We start from the raw sequence: 12,003 nt of genomic DNA on the forward strand, positions 1-12,003 counted from the left end.
GCTGAAAGGTGCCATCAAGCCAGTCCTACCTGGGCACCTTCTCCACAGCAAGTGTGTATGTAGGTAGGCGTCAAACAGCTCCTCCCTTAAGGTCACTAGTAGCCAACAAATTTCAGATTCTCAGTCTTTAATGGGGAGAAGGGCATTTGCAATGGATGCAGTGTTAAATGCTTTTGCCTAAAGCTCTGTTTTGAGTTTGTGATTGACAGTTAAACGACAGGTCCTCACATCTAGTGCTTATCTCCCGGTGAACTGCCAGCGGTGGAGGAGGCATCCTGTTAGCTCCTTAAATATCTCATCAACGCTTCCTTTCGCTGCAAAGTTTTGATCATTTTGATTTTTGGACACAGAAGCCGAGTCAGGACACTGTGAAGAAAAGGAAGGAGAGTGTATGGTGGCTCAGGGGTGGAGCTGGACCTGGAAACCAGCAGGGCGAGTGTCTCCCCATCACTTCCCCAGTGAGTTTGCTGTTCCCTCTTTTCTTTGCTTCTGGCAGGCCCGTATGCTTTGCATTCTCTCATGCAGACACTGGCAGGAACTGCCTTGTTCCTGCTTGGCTACTTGTTGGCTAGAGCTTTCTGCAGCTGATGGTTGCCTGTCAGGAGGGCTCCATGACATCTAGGGTTGTGCAGATGCTCCGGGGTCCCCAAGCCTGGCTGGGCAGAGCGGTTGCTGTCAGTGCTCCACCTGGGTCCTCCCGGCCCACCCAGGAAGCCACTTTGGCTCTGTTCTGGTTGGAGCTCTTGGCTTCCTGTGTCTCTGCCTGAGGGCATTTTCTGGCTCTGCCTGGACCATGGGTGGCCACGAGTGGGCCGTGGGGAAGGGTCCTAGGAGCGACTCTGTCAAGAGGGCAGGAGTCGGTGGGCAAATAGCCTGGCTTCCTCCCTCTCGGGGGGACAGTGTTGAGGCATGCTCTGTGCCCTCTCTGCAGGCCCCTGCCCAACTGGGACCCCAGCTGTCCTGACCGCGTCCCTGCCTCATTAACATGAACTTCACTGCCCCTCCTCCCTTCTCTGTCTCAGGTCCCCACTCTGGGTTACCTCCCACATAAACTGTTCAGAGGCTTGTCCCAGGTGGGCTTGCAGGGGACGCCTAGGTTGAGACACAGACTTCTCTGGTGGTACCTCTACTTCACTAACTTCGGCCCCATCGAGTCTGTATTCGTGCTAAGGCTCACAGGCTTCACCTTTTCATTTTCCATTTGGAAACAGCATTTGAAATAAATCGCTCTTAATAAAATCTTAATGAATTCAAAACAAGACATCAAAGGGCACATTAACACACTTTAGGGAATTTCTGAGCTAAAAGTGAGAATGCTCATAGTAACACTTCAGGTCGTGCTAATGTACATAGATATTATTGTGCGATAATAACAAACCACCTCTAACTAGTCTTCCAACAGGCATTGTAGGAATTATGCTTGTCAGCTTTTAGTTTATTACAGTTCTATATTAAGGACTGTGGACCTAATTTGTGACCGATTCACGTATACTGCCTATTGGATGGAATGTATCAGCAAAAGATGTCACGTGACACATCATCTTTACAGCTATAGGAACCGTCAGTCTCTCCAAAGTGTGATAATCGGTCATTATCTTCCACTCATTTATTGAGCAAATATTCATCCAGTGCTCCTGTGTGGGAACCATTTGTTACCGGAGATACAAAGCTGCAAACAGCCATTGCGGGGGGTGGGGTGTGTGTGGTGGGACAAGTGTGCCCCAGGTTCTAGGACAGCCTGGAGCACAGGGCAGATGAAAGACAAACTAAATGCACTTGACACATAGATCTTGAAACATACTGTGCTTTGTCCCCAAATGAGAACTAGAGTTGTCCAAAGCCTGGCCTCCTGTCAAACAGAGTTCTCATTTGAAGTCCAGTATGTTGCAATTTTAATTAGTGTCTCAAGCCATCTTGCAACACAGGCTGGACTGCTTTCATGGCCGGCAGGACTGACTGCCCTCCAGGGCCATTTGGAAGCACATGCTGTTGCCTCATCGTGACCTCCTGGGCCATCAGCGATAGCATATCTGTCGTCCTTGGCACTACCACCGGCTGAAACAGAACAAGCACTGGATTAGGAGCTGGAGAAGTGGGTTTGTTGTTCGGATTTTGCCTTTAACTGGCTGTGTGACCATGGGCAACAATTCACACAACTTCTTCAGGTCTAAATTTCTTCTTCCATAAAATGATGGACCAGTGACGAGCAACATTTTGTTGCCCAAGAGCCAGTTTAAGAAAAACGTGGTTGACAGATCTCCTTTACAGAAGGAGAGAAGTGGTACTTTTTAAATCAGGAAATACAACACTGTGCCTGCCTTTGAATGTGAGATTTCGTTCTCCTGGAATTAGCATGTTGCATGGAGGCGGCTCACTAGACGAGGTTACCTTAAGACCTCTTGCAGCTTAATTAGTTTGGCTGCCACCGTCGCAGCCTCACGTGGTAGCTCGGATTTAACAGGACATGTTTTGAAATACTTGATCTTTCTTGAAAGTGATAGGTACAAGGTTGCAAAAGAGGTGTTTTATGTCTGTGACCTGTGCTTACCTTTGCATAGTTAGTCACCTGCTCGTGAACTCGGAGGTGTCTCGGGGAGGGAGGTGTGTGTGAGGGTCGGTAGGTGACACCCTTCCCCAGAGCGAGTCCACGCTTACCTGCATTGTACGTACATTCAGGGCGTCCGCTGGGCCCAGGACATCACACTGGGACTGAACAACACCTTATCTGACATAAGCAGTATTTGCTTGTTCGATTGTCCGTACACTGTATTTTTGTTCCTCTTGCTTAGTCACCTCCCGCAGTTCTGTTTACAAGTTCATTCACAAGCTTCGCTTCAGGTCCTAAGGGTCCGTGCTCACCAGAGCTCAGCTTTTTGAGCACAATGGCCTTGCCTCTGGATTCTGGTCATCCCAGCCTGCCACGCAGGGTCCTGTCCTTGGCAGTTTTTGCTCTCGGATCTCTTCCTCACTGTCCCTTGCCTGGCTCTGTGTCACTTGAGAGGGACTCTTACAGGCTGCACGCTGGGTGTGCTTCCCAGTCACCCCGGGTGGTCTGCTCTGGCCAAGCTCTGTCAGTGGGAAGCACTGGGCAGGACAGCAGGGGACGAACAGGGCACACTGCCCTCACTCAGACTCAGGTGGCATCGCTGTGGCTCTAACTCGCTGAGGCCCCTAACTCCGTGGCCCCCGCTTTGTCCCCCGTCCTTCCCCCTGTAGGCTTGCGTGCTCCGGTGTGCCTCCCTGAGCCCTGAGTGGCTTCTGCGTTCCTGTCACCTGCTTGGCAGAGCCCCTCCCGTTGAATTCACTCTCTCAAACACTTAGCATGGTTTGTGTTCTCTGACCCTGAGCCTAGCTGACACAGTGGGCATTGCAACTTCATTCTACAGCTACGGAAATAGAGGCAGAGACCACACTGCTAATTCAAGGTGCCAGGAGTGCCAAACCCAGGTCCTCAGACCCCAATGCCAGAGACATCCACAGACCACATCACCTGAAGTCCAGTGAAATTGAAAGCTGGACAGGAACCATTCGATGCTTACTTGTCCCATGATATTGGAACTCCAAATGTATTGGCTTAGACATATAGCATGATTTAAAAAAAATCAAATTGAGAGAAATGTAGAAAGCCAATTCTTTTAGAAAGGTTTTCAAAACCCACCCCTCCTTATCAATAAATGCCAACTTTCATGCATATTTCTGAAAGGATCAAAAGGGACAGTGAAGTGACCGTGGGTTGTGAAATACGATCACTTCCTGACGTGGACATTTAGCTTCTTAACATTTCGCATGGTCAGAGTCTCCATTCCTGGGGCAAGACCGTTCTTGCCCCCACCCCCATGCCCTGGCAGCCACTTGTCCAGGGCTGACCCACCATCTGGCGGCCAGTGTGAGGAACAGTCCATCCCAGCCCCCTCCCTCTGGAAGTCCGGTTAATACCACCTCACACCATCTTTCTCTTGCCAGAATGCAAAAACTCCTGCTTCCATCCCCCTCCCAATGCAAGAAGGAACGCCCTTCTCTAGCTCTGAATGTGCAATGCTTGTTTCTTTTGAGAGTCAAAACTATTCTGATTGTGAGCATGCTACTCTACCTCCCCTGCCCCCCACTGGGGTGACAGTGATCAACAAAACCACATAGGTTTCAATGTACATTTCTCTAATCCATAATCTGTATATTTCATTAGTGTTCACCGCCCAGAGTCAGTTCTCCTTCCATCACCATACATTTGACCCCCTCTTCTACCACCCCTCTCCCCACTTACCGTCTGGTAACCATTAAACTATTGTCTGTGTCTATGAGGTTTTTTTGTTTGTTTGTTTGTTTTGTTTCAGGTGTACAAAACAATGTAATGGTTAGACATTTACACCCCTCACAAAGTGATAACGGTGTAGCCATGAGTCAAGAAACCTTGTTGATGAAACCTTCCATCTTCTCATGCCTGCGGCACCCTCATCTGTCAGGGAAGCCTGGCTCTTCTCAAAACCAGCATTCAAGATTAAAAAAAAATCCATTTTATTATTTACTAATTCTGTAACCATATTAAACTGTCTTCTCAGTTTGAATTAGATTGTTTTCACCTCCATATTGACCAGGGAAATGATTGTTGGATTAGCTCTCAAGTCTAACTTGCACGTAGAGTCGTATGGCCTTATAAAAATATATTTTGAGCTCACAACAAGTTTTTTTGGGGGGGCTTTATGCATCTTATGTATATGAGTATTACTTTCCAAGGCTCTCAATAATGTTTTTTACCTGTCAACAATATTTTTGTGACAAAACACAGGAACAATCTATGGCTTCCAGATTTAGCAAATAAAAACACAGCATTCCCAGTTAAATTGAAACTGAAGGTAGATAGTGAGTAAATTTTTTTAGTATAAGTTTAGGTCCTGGACAATTTTTGTATAGTATACCATATTTGGGACATTCTTTTACTAAAATATTATTTGTTGTCTACCTGAAATTCAAATTAAGTAGGGCATCCTATATTTTATCCCTAATTTAATCAAACAAAAATATCACCCCAAGTTACTTATGTTTTTAAAAATTATTATTTCTTCACTGAATAGGTTTTTGCAGCAACATCCCTAATGGGAACCATGATCGCCTTTCGAAGTTTCTTTTTTTATTTATTTTTGTTCACTATTTGGTTAAGATACTACCGACTTATTTAATGGCCAAAAAGTATTTGTAAGTTAAGTATTGACAACAGTATCATCAAGTTTCAGAGCAAGAGGTCAAGAGCAAATCCAGGAGAGGGGGCTTTCCTTGTTGTTAGTGTATGTGTGTGTGCACATGTGTGTGCATGCACACATGTGTATGCATGTTTGTGTACGCGCACATGTGCATGCATGTGTGTACGTGTGTATGTGCATGTGTGTGTGCATGCACACAGGTGTATGCATGTGTGTGGTGTGTGTACGTGTGTGTGTGTGTGTGTGTGTGCACGTGTGTGTTAAATACAGTCTGTAGAAGTGGCAAAAAGACATGAATCTTATCCAAGTCTGCTGTCCAGGGAGCTGACTTTGTGTCTGTCCTTGTAATACTCACAGCTTTCTGCAGTGACAATGACATAGCTTCTGTGAGGAGGGCTAAGATGACAGAAGCATTTTATGTGCCAGAAACTCAGACTTTGGACGTTCAGTTCATTGCTCTCCTGTACCTTTTGTTTTATAGAGCAGTATCTCAGATTCTGTGTATCTACCATCTTTTATTTTATAGAGTAGTATTTCAGATATAGTGTATCTATCATCTTTTATTTTATAGAGCGGTATTTCAGGTACAGTGTTGTCTACCTTCTTGGCAACTGAGAAGCTTTGAAGAAGGAGTAATGCCATGTTTTGATCGCCTGGGGGGAGGCTTTGAATTTAGGTAAATATCAATAAATATTTGCATGAAAAGATTTGAATGTGAATGAGAAAGCCATAGTGAGAGGCAGCAGCAGGCCGTTAGAGCAGAGCCGGAAGGAAGGTGGGCATTTTTATTGGTTTATGCTGTTTTGCATTATGATTTTAAGGGATTTCAGGGCTAGTTAGGGATTTCCCTTCTTGCTAAACATCGGTGTATCTTTCAGGATCTAGCCAAGTAACTTCTCTAGAAAATGTTTTCACTCATCATAGCACCATGACCAGGTGGATCGGGTCACTCGGTCACTCTGCTCTAGGGGGACGTGCCTGTGGAGAAGAACGCGGACACAACTTCTTGAACTCACTCTCTGGGGTCCAGGAAAGGAAGGGAGCAGGCCCTGCTTCCATCCCTCCAGGCTTGTGGCCCTGGGGGAGGCCGTGGCCAGCACTGTTAGAGGCCCCGGAATTCAGCCCGCCAGTGGCAGGGCCAGTTTGGCACCTGGTCACTTGTCAGCCAGGCAGGCTAGCCTCTCAGCATGCCGCCTCCAGAGTCCCTGGTCCAAATGCAGCCCTAGACGGGACTCTGAGCCACATCAACCCTGGGGGAAGGAATTCCATGGAGTCCACCCGGCCATAAGATGTTGGTGATGGCCATCCTGGGAGGTGTCCTGGCCACCCTGCAGGCCAACTCCAACATTTCACAGCGGCTTTATTCCAGGGCCCCTTCCTCTGACTCTAGTTCAGTGCCTTTCCATGCTATCGCTATGTGGTGCTTTGAAAGGGTGCCAAGTGGTGTAGGGGTATGACCACTGGTCCACCATGAGGCCTCCAGGTGGGCTCTGACTGGGTGGCAGAGCAAGCTTGTGCACGTGGTGTCCGGCTCTCGGGCTGTGCTAACCTAGAGTGGCACCCAGTGTCTACACCGCCTGAACACGGATGCTGGCTCTGCCCCTCACCCACTGGGTGACTCCGGGCAATGTGTACAAACTCTCTGAGTCTTAGTTCCTGCTTTCATAACAAAGAAGGTCATGGCATCTACTTCTTAGAGTCACTATGAGAATGCAATGAGTCTATGAAAAGGGTTAGCTATTCTCAGGGTCTTGGTAGTAAGGTGATGTTTATCTAGGTACACATTCTGTCCTAGAATTTTAGCATGCTTAGACTGAGGAGACCCAAATAATGAGCCACAGCTTAGGGGCACCGGTCTTGAAGGTGGACCTGCTTTACCTGTGATTAGAATCCCTATTATGTTTTCTAACAGCTTTGCTGAGATATAGTTCACACACCAATTCATGCCATATTCTGAGAGTGGAAAATATTCTAAATCTAGATTACTGACCAAGATTGAAATAATAAGACCATTATTGGACATGCAAATCTAAAAATAACATCAGTTCCCACAGTGAGAGCTATGTCTGGCTATTTTGATATACAATCATATTTTCAAAAGTAATATGAATTACACACAGCAGGCACTAAACATATGTAATAATTCTGTTATTTTTTATTTAGGACTCTCCTCTGAAGATTTTTAATTCTGAGTGCATGCAGCATAATAATATTATACCACCTTACAGATGCATGTTTACAAGAAACTATGTAAAATTGTTGTTAAATACTTGGCATATTTATTATCAAATGTGGGTATTCATTTTTTTTAAGCTGCTTTGCTTCTAGCGCTGAGCTGAACTGAGCAATTTCACTGTTTACTGAACCAAACATTGACGGGTTTTGTCTTTTCCATGCTTTTTAATTTCTGTTATTAGAATGACATGGTACCTTCTTTTGATTATGTGTCCAGGCTTAGAAATAATATTTCTTTATTATTATAGTTGTTCTGGTAGAGTTTCTGGTAGAGTGCCATTTCTCATTTTTCCATACTGATTTGTTTTTGGCTGACAACACTCAAGATTGTAAAACATTTTCTCTTTGGAAAAGAAAAGCTAAATGTCCCACAACTTGACCCCTGCTGATATTACCCTGGTGTAAAGGTCTGCAGGAAATCCTACTATCCACAGCCTCCTACTCCCATCCCCCATCACTGCTGCTTTTATACAGTAGAATTTTCTAGAAGGGATTCCTGGGTGCTCAGTCTTAGCCCACAAAAGACAAAATTCCTATTCATCTCATGGCTCTGAGAAAAAGTGGCTCATGCCCAAAATACTTAAGTACGACAGCTTTTAATTTCCACAATGTTCAAAAGTGTCCTTAAAACCTGAAGACCAGGCTGGCCGAGTGGCGCGTTGGTTAAGAGCTGGCTTGGGATGCCAGAGGGCCCTGGTTCAGATCCCACATATGAGGGCCAGTGACACTGCCCTCTACAGCTAAGATGGTAAATGGCAGCTCGATCTGGGGCTGGGCTGCCGTGGGTTGCTGGCAACAGCGTAGGCTGCAGCCCCTGCTGCAGTGGGCTGCCATGAGCTACCGTGTGTAGCCAGCAGCCAGTGTGAGTGGCCAGCAGCCGCCATGAGCGGCCGTCCAGAAGCTGGCAGACTGATCTGCCTTGCCCGGGAAGAGTGCAATGATGGTGCCAACTTGGGCCAGTGAAGCAACGTCCTCCACAACTAGACTGAAGAACAAAAGGATAGCAACTTGTCTGTTCCCCTTCCCCCAATTCCCCAGTGCTGTTCCCTTCCCCCAAGTCCCCAATAAAATCTTTTTTAAAATAAAAAACAGACCTGAAGACCACAACTGATTACTTATTATTAAGTTTTGACTAAAAAATAACATTGGCAAGGTCAAAATCTGCTCCATTGCACCTCATGTAGAGTTTATTATACTCGAGTGACTTTATTCATATTAAAAAACTTGGAAATATTTAAATATTATTTTCAAATGCCACTTTCTTCATTTCCAAAGACTTAATTGTTTTTGTCCTGCTATTATTACTATCAGCCTCTGTTCAGAATAACAGGCATGATATTGTTGGTTAATTATCAACTCACTTAATGACATAACTGAAGCCATCCCAAAATGTCAGTCACATGTCAAATGTTACTTGAATTTATAAGTTATTATAAATGTAATATTGTAGAAAACCAAAGGTAAATAATATTTGCCGTAATTGGATTTCCAAAACAGAAATGAATCAGAGTCATACATGCTTAACATCAAAAAGTTAAGAGAACATAACCAATCTTGGATGTTTTAGAGAGTGGAGGGGAGAAGGCTGTATGTCACCTTATTACAAAGGGGAAGGTGGGTGTTAATTATCTTAGTTATTCTGATGAAGAAACCGAGGTTCTGAGAGGCCCACTCACCCAGTGACTTAGCCAATGAGGTTAGAGGGCTCCCTAAGAAGGACCTGGTCTTTCTCATCATTGGACCCTCAGCACATGTCGTAACATGTGAAAGATGCTTGGCATTGAGAGAACGGTGTTTCTGGATATCAGGTCTCAACATAGAACATTCTTAATTAAAAAGGCATAGAAGACTGAGTTATGTGTGTTCTGACCCCAGGAAGTTGTCTTTAAAAAAATGAACACCGCGAGTCAGCTTACTTAACTTGTCATTTAGATACTAAACAAAAAAATGAGCTTCTTGTAGTTTTGGTGCTGTGGGGAAACTGGGAGAACATGATCCGATTTGCATCATAACTTGATAAGCAAGACCCAACCAAAGCTGTTTCAGACAGACTTTGCGATAAGGGTCCCTGATAGTTTAATTTCATCCTTATCCAAGGTCCGGATTCTTCGTACTCAAGACCAGTGAATGCACTATCGGCTTCGCGGGAGGTGACCGGCCTTGGGCACTGACTCCCGCCAGCCACCTGTACTGTAGAGGAAGTGATGGACATCTGTGCATTGCTTGGTGAGAACCAGCCCCCTTCCTCTCTGCCCCCCACCCAACCCCCACTCCCAAGTCCAAGCACAAGCACGTGGCTCTGGTGGAATTGGTGGGCTCTCACTAAGACGACATTGGGTGTCTCGTGGGGCTTACCTCCTGGGACTTCCCGCAGGAGAGCTGGGAAGGAGCGAGGCCCTGAGTGCGGAGGCTGTGGGTCCCGGGGCCAGAGCGGTGCCGCTGTTTCCAGGCAGCGAAGGAAGCCAGCTGCAATGAGAGCGAATGAGCCGACGCTCAGCGAGATTCCTGCCTGTGTCAAGGCCTGGCCCCATGTGTCCCTGAGGCCCAGCTGCATCTGGGACGTTCCTGACATTTGGCTGTCCAAGCCTGTTTTGGGGTTCTGGGGGCTGTTACATTTCTTTTATGCCTAAACTTGCTTGAGCTGGTTTCTGACACTTGAAGCTACCAAAGCCTGATTTACACAAGATTAATTTGTTAGTCACAATGTCAGTTTATTCCTGAATAGCATACAGACATGTATATCTGCTATGTTTGACCCGAGAAACTGAATTAGTGATTAGAAGGTGAGTAGGTGTCAGTGAGAAGGGACCTGGGTGATCGGAGGGGTACCACCGTGCTTGTCCCCGGGAGGCGTCTTCTAGTCTCTGTGGTGATTAGGGCTTACAAACCTGTCATGCCGCTACACACAAGCTGGCAAATTCTCACCTTCCAATACTCTTTTCTCTAAAATTTTTGAAGCACACCACCCTCTTAAGCACCTTTCTTAGTATAACAACATCCTTCTTCATTTAGACATATTTCAAAAACATTCTTTTTTAAATCTTAGCTTTACTGACATATAATTGACATATCAGATTATAAGATAGCTGAAGTGTATATCATGGTGATTTAAAATATGTATACACTGTGAAAGAACTCTCCCACCTAGTTAGTTAACCACCATCTCACATATTTATCTTTTTTTGTGTGTGACAATTAAGTTCTACGCTCTTAGCAAATTTCAAGTATCCAGTACAGTATTATCAGCTGTAGTGACCATGTTTGACATGAGATCTCAGGCCTTATTCATCTTATAGTGGAAAGTTGATACCTTTTTACCAACCTCTCCCCACCTACCCCAACCCTGGCCCCTAGCAAGTTCTGCTCTCTGTTTCTATGAGTTGGACTTTTTTTTAAGAACCTGCATGTGAGGATACCATGCAGTCTTTGTCTTTCTCTGTCTGACTTATTTCACTGAGCGCAATGCCCTCAAGGTCCATCCATGTGGTCACCACCAGCTACATGAAGAGATGCTCAGTGTCACTACCCATCAGGTAGATGCAAATCAAAGCCACAGCGAGATGCCACCTCTCACCTGTTACAGTGACCGTCACTAAAAAAACAGATGACAGGTGTCAGCAAGGGTGTGGAGAAAGGGGAACCCTTGTGCACTGTTGGTGGGAATGTAACTTGGTGCAGCCACTGTGGAAAACAGCATGGAGTTTCCTTAAAAAATTAAGAATAGAATTATCGTATGATCTAGCAATCCCACTTTTGGGTATTTATCCAAAGGAAACGAAATCAGGACATTGAAGAGATGACTGCATCCCCATGTTCACTGCAGTATTATTCACAATAGTCAAGGTATGGAAGCAACGTAAGCATCTGGTGATGGATAACTGGATAAAGAAAGTTCGATTTTGATACATGTATTATTTAGCCATAAGAGAAGGAAATCCTGCCATTTGCAAAGACATGTTTTTATATTCACCAACTATTAAATTACATTTTAAGATAAGCTGATCGCTCTCCAAAGCTGGAGAAGATGTTACACTTATCTTTCTTGAATAGTTTACTTTAGAAACATGTTTAGAATGTACCTGATCTTTCTCCTGGTGTATAGATTCAGGCTAACATTCTTCTCAGACTGACATTTGATTAAACCATTTCAAAGCTTAAAGGGATCTACAGCTTCAACTTATTGTGGCGTCTTCTTTATCTTTTAACAAAAGCATGACGTAAGGATGCCTTCACTTCAACAATGAAATCCGTGAAGCTGAGGCGCCCCTTATGGACATGGCTGTTGGCTGAATTTCAGTGACTCAACAGTGCGTCACTCGCATGACTTGTTCATGAGAGAAACTGCCTTTTGGGGAGTCTTTCACTGTTGTAAATTATTTAACTGCTCAATTATAGGAAACCACAATCACTCCCTGATATATTAATTTGCTTTCGCTAGTACCTTTTCTATTTGGATACGTTTGCATTTTCAAATAAGTTGGATACTTTTGTCTCAAAATCTGGGGGACAACTTGGGTGACTCTTGAAGGCTTCTGAGATGTTCTTGTTGGAATAGCAGGATTTGTAAGGTGCC

This window comes from Hipposideros armiger, unplaced genomic scaffold (assembly GCF_001890085.2).
Source record: "Hipposideros armiger isolate ML-2016 unplaced genomic scaffold, ASM189008v1 scaffold_77, whole genome shotgun sequence".
In the NCBI taxonomy this organism is placed as follows: domain Eukaryota; kingdom Metazoa; phylum Chordata; class Mammalia; order Chiroptera; family Hipposideridae; genus Hipposideros; species Hipposideros armiger.